Below are 6,000 nucleotides of genomic sequence, written 5' to 3' on the forward strand. Positions count from 1 at the left end.
GTAAGTGCCAAGGCTAGAAACATAAGCAGCTTTTTTTAGAATGCCTTTTGTTTTTGATATAATTGAACGTGGCACATGTCCATTACCAACTGCAGACAGCAGAATTGTTTGTAATGAGAGGAGGGGGAAGTGTTCTGTAAATATTTATTCTGTGTTGGTGCTGGTGTCATATGTGGATGATGTATTTCCTAGGCACACAGTAAGGAGGATTTTAAATAGCATCTATTGGGGTGAATGCTTTTTTGATCAGCAGTCTTCAGTAAATGGTGTTTGCCATCCTGTGAAAGCCACCCGAAGGCATCTGTGATCTGCTCTCTGTCAGTCTCTGGACTGCTAGAGAAAGCCTAAAAGGCTGAAAAAGAGACAGGTCTGTACAGGTCCCTAATGATGTCAAGAAGGCTGCGATAGTGGTCCAGATGTGAAATACTGAAATAACAGAGAAGTAAATTGTTTCTCTTTAAAACAAGCAAGAAATCCAGGTCAAAAAGTAAACTCAGTTTGACTGGAAGTGGCAAAAAAGGTCAGTCAAAAATTGCTTGATTTTCTTTTTTTTTTTTTTTTTTAAGATCACTGTTAATAGTTACCTGTATTGCCATAGTGGTAATGGCATCTGAAAAGTTTGTTTCACCTAAAAGTGAAGTGCTTTTAAAGCAGATACACTAAGCTAAAGTAATCATGAACACCTTTAAAGAACTGACTAGCTTGCAGAATTCCTCCAACTGCTGTCAGTGCAACATAAACACTTACTAAAATGGAGCTGGAGAAATTGCACCTTGTCCAGGTGTGATTGTCCTAGCTGTGGACATCACTCCTAGGTAGCTGGGCAAGTGTGGTTGCTGAGGCTGGTCAGCAAAGTGTTCCACTTCCCAGTGAGCAGATGCACTCAGGAAGCTCCCATCCCTCGGGATCTGCAAGCGATTAGACGAGCCCCGTAGCTCAGCAACGTTCAGCCTTTAATTAAGTCCTCTTAAGGTATTATTTTCCTAACTATACACTCAGAGCTGTGCGCTGGGCAGTATGTTCCTGTCTGCTGAAAAAAATTACGTAAGACTTCTGTGCTTAAGGAGACTATATGAGGCTTGATTATGGAGTGTGTTTTGGTGGTATTCACTTAGATTACCAGGGATGAATTCTTATGAGACTATTACTGCATATACACATATATATATATCTTAGAACTGGAAACACTGATTGGAAGGTACCACTGGAACTCATCTAGTCCAGCTTCCCCTTCAAAGCAGGGCTGCTGTTGGTCCTGAATCCTAAACCTACCTAATATGTGCTGACTAGCAAGACGCTCTGTAGTGGAGCAAGCTAGAATAAGAAGCAGCAGTTGTGTGGCAACAGGTGATGTTGCTGACGATCTTAAGCCTTGAATCAAATGCTGGCCAAATCACTCCAGAGATCTCAAGTTGGTGGGGGAGAAGAAAAACATTCGCAAGAGGTGATTTTCTTATACTGGCTGAAAAAAAAAAAAAGAAAAGAAAAAAAAAAAAAGACGATGACCAGGTCTTCCTAGGTTGTTTCTCATTGTGGATATGCAGATATATATGGCTGGGAAGTGGTAGTTACAGATGACAGCAGGATTGCTCCCTTCTGACATCTACAGAGAAATGGGTGGCACTTCCTCCGAGTCCCAGAAAGGAGGGAGATGAAGGGTGCCTTGTCATTCACGTGGCTAAGTGAATCATAGAATAAAATCATAGACTCATGTTGGTTGGAAAGACCCTCAAGATCATCAAGTCCAACCATTAATTTAACACTGGCACTAAACCATGTCACTAAGAACCTCATCTACACCTCTGGGGAAGGTGACTCAACCACTTCCCTGGACGGCCTGTTCCAATGCCTGACAATCCTCTCCATGAAGAAATTCTTCCTCATATCCAATCTAAACCTCTCCTGATGCAACTTGAGGCCACTACCTCTCATCCTATTGCTTGTTACTTGGGTGAAGAGACCAACACCTTCCATGCTACAACCTCCTTTCAAGTAGTTGTAGAGATTGATAAGGTCTTCTCTCAGCCTCCTTTCCTCCAGGCTAAACAGCCCCAGTTCCCTCAGCCACTCCTCAGCAGACTTGTGCTCTAGGCCCCTCACCAGCTTACTCACTCTCCTCTGCACTCTCTCCAGCACCTCAATGTCTTTCCTGTAGTGAGGGGCCCAAAACTGAACACAGTATTCAAGGTGCAGCCTCACTAGCACCGAGTACAGTGGGACAATCAACTCCCTAGTCCTGCTGGCCACACTATTGCTGATACAAGCCAGGATGCTGTTTGCGGTTTTGGGCACCTGGGCACATGGCTGGCTCATGTTCATCTGGCTGTTGATCAACACCCACAGATCCTTTTGCTGCCAAACAGCTTTCCAGCTACTCTTCCCCAAGCCTGTAGCGCTGCCTGCAGTTGTTGTGACCCAAGTGCAGGACCCGGCACTTGGCCTTGTTAAACCTCACAATTGTTTCAGCCAAGGCACAGCAGGACATTGAGGCAACTGAGCCCAAACCGCAATGCAACTACAGTGAACAGTCTTGTGTGAACGGATGCCAGGAGTGCTGAGGTTTCATTTCTCTTGGTGCAGGGCAAGGCACAGCAGTCGTGTACCAGTGCTCATCAGTAGATCATTTCACATACCGTGATTATTCAAATTTCTGAGTGAGCTTAGACCAAGGGCCCTGCACAAAGTAGACCTGTCTGGTTTGACAGTTTCTGAGCCGTTGTCCTTTGTATAATCAACTATGGCTCTACTTTTCCCTGGCAAGTGAACCAGGAGAACAAACTGTGGAGACATTGACAAGCTGAGTGGCAACGTCTGGGGAGCATGCGATCCCTTGCTGCTCCAAAGCAGCAGCAGTAAGCAAGGAAGGCTGCAGCATTTAAAGAGTTAAAGACCAACAGAAGGGAACAAAATGTTCTGTCTTTCTTTACAAAGACAACTGAAGGAAGTTTCTCCAACTCCCTTGCCGAGTAGTTACAGTGTCAGAAGAAACATAACTGGTTTTATCAAATAAAATGCTTTTCATTTATAAAAATAGTCAGACATTCTGATTCATTTATGCTAATTTATGTTTATTCTTCTGAATACAGAAAAGAAATTTAAGTCTTCGTTTAAAAAAGACATTTTTGCTGAAGTCTTGAGAACAGGCAAACCTAAGCTCCTAAAGCCCAGTGTGAAAAAATACTCAGCAAGTTGCCCACTTCAGTCTGGTTTTGCACGTGTACAATTTAATTTCAGTGGTTTGGGTCACTGCTATTAAAGGAATAATTCATTCAAAACTCAAAACCAGGCTTGGAGGAGAAAAGACTGGAATTATTTTTTTACACATCAACAACAAGCAAGAAAAAAAAGTGTCAGATCATGAGGTTTCCATGTTCCAGAAGCCTGAATGATCTGGCCATTGGAAGAACTCATTCAGTTACCACAGAAAGATGCAGGTGGGAAGAGACCTCTCTGGAGCTCTGTAGTCCAAGCTCCTGCTCACACTAGATCTACCTTTGTGATCAGTTCAGGTTGTTCTTGCGCTAAACCAGCCTGCCTAAAAGACAAGAGCAGTTCATTCAAACATGCTTTTATGAATTCACTCCATTTTAGGTTGTATTATTAATTCAATGATCCATTTTTAAATGCTGTTTTTGCAATCAATTAAGTATTCCATTTTCTAAATGACAAGTAAAAAAGTGCTTCATTGACTATTTCCTAACAAAATGTAAATTAAGTATCTGAATTAATGCATCTTATAACTGCACAGTGCTTATATAAATGTGAATAGATTATCATATCCACCAAGTTTAAATGAGTGCCAATTTCAATGTAAAGTCTATATTTATCAGCATATTCGCATAGCTCTCAGCCAGTGACAGTAAACCTACCAAAATAAAGCACAACAGCAGAATGAAGATTATTTAACCTACGATTAAAGTCAGCAATTCATATCATTTTGGTTTAAATCAGCACACTCTCTAATGCTTTTTCCTGTGGAAAAGGAGATCTCAGCCCTCCTGTGGGTGGGCTGGTACCCACAGGGCTTTTCCCAGAGGGCCATAGCTACCAGGATGAAGGTATTCAATGTTGGGCTCTGGAAGTAGCTTTTGCTTCATGGAAGACCTAGAGCTGACCTGGAAGAGGACTTTTACTTGGCTGCTGTGCAATGGCTCTGATGGCTTCTTGGCTGGGCTGTCCACTCCTCACACAGTGACAGGCAGCCCAGCCATGCTCCTGAGATGCAGCTTCGCATCCCCCAGATGCAGCACTGGGGGACATCTAAATCCACATCCCATAGGCCCTTGGGTAGCAGCTTTCTTGTCCCACATCTCAGACTAACACTGGTCCCACCTTCCCCCTCTCCTTGAGATTCCCCCAACCAGGATGTTTGATTTGTGGGCAGGCAGCTGAACTCTGGCTCTGACCATAAAGTCACAAGCAAAACTCTGGCTTTGTTTGTGACTTTATGGTCCCTGGTAGGGCCTGTGCTGTGCACACAGACAGGGCCAGCACAGGGCTGTGGGGAGAGGAGATCAGATGTGCAATGAGGAGAGAGGGTTGTAGGTGCCGGTCACAGTGGCATCCCAAAAGTCAATTTAGACAGGCAACAAGCTCCAGACAGACTTTATTCTAGCCAGAACAGTTTAGCTAAGAAAGCAACTAGAAACAGGGTTTATCCAAATTCTTTAGCACTCCGACAACACTATAAAATTCATATACCATTGTTCAGATACCATTTGAGGATATTATTATTATTATTATCATTATTATTATTACTATTATTGTATGACCACATAAAAATAATAATGATCTACAGCGTGCACACATGCACTCACAAAAAACAGAACTAGAGGCCTCTTTCACTCAAGGGTACCCAGCAGAAAATAATTGCTTACCCAGGTGAGCAAGGGCTCACTCAAGGATATAGCCAAGAAGGTGAGGGCTCCCAATCCCAGGAATTCTCTTTAGATGGTGCCCCAGCCTAAGGGCAAGGCTCCAGTTCACAGACCTGCTGCTCCCAGAAGACCACTTAAAGCGGGTCTTCCGTGGGGGCCCTTTTTTATAGCCTAGCTGGATCTGGCTCTGGTCATTACAAGCAAGGTCCAGAAGCTTCTCAGCTTCTTCGGGCACCTCCTTTGTTGAGGACCCTGTCTACTGAGACTAGACTGAGGGTCTCACCCCTCCTGGCCCTGAGCTGGTGGGAGGTGAATGTGAGGAGACACGATGTCCCAGAGAGAAGATGTGACTGTCAGCAATCTTGGTGTATGTGTGTAGCGAAAGGCACAGTGGTGCACAAAAGGTGCTGCGGAGCCATCAAACTGCCCTGTTGGAGGCTCCGGATCTCACCTGCGAGTGTGCAACTGCCACACAGTGCCAGCACGGCTTCAGCGGGGAGGCTGCTCTGTGCTGTCCCACTCCTGAGGTGACCAGAGCAAGCCTGCTCTTGCTCTTGCTCGAAGCTGCTGCACACTCAAGTAAGACCCAGCAGTGTCACCAATAGAGCCGTAGCCAGCACAGTGTGACGGCACCTGTGCAAGCCTCGGTTCCTGGGAGCTGCCAAATGAATGCTGGTTGCTGAGACCAGAGCAAAACCAAATGCCCTGGGAACTGGGATCCAGCAAGAAAGTGAGTCTGGCTGGAGAAAGGAGAGGAACCCAAGGAGAGCTGAACCCATTGTTGTTGAATTTTGTCATCCATGGAGGAGACGAGGTAGGATGCTGCTGGGGAACTGTGACTGGCTTTGCATACCCTTCTCTACCCATTCACAGTGCCACTGTTCTCTTGGGTGTATGTTTTAATAAATGCAGATATCACAGTTTTCCCTTTTCTTCAGTGCTGTGGAAGGAACACTTAACCTGGTGTCTCTGGGGGCTCTGCTGGCCCCTTCCGTAATCCATCCTAACAGCTACACAAGCAGAATTGCTCACAGCCTCCTCCATAAGCAAAGAGCCTAGCATTTCTTTTTAACAACATATTGATACACAAACATGTTGCAGTTAACAGTACCATTATGAATGT

This window comes from Nesoenas mayeri (genome assembly GCF_963082525.1).
Source record: "Nesoenas mayeri genome assembly, chromosome: 1".
NCBI classification, from domain to species: Eukaryota; Metazoa; Chordata; class Aves; order Columbiformes; family Columbidae; genus Nesoenas; species Nesoenas mayeri.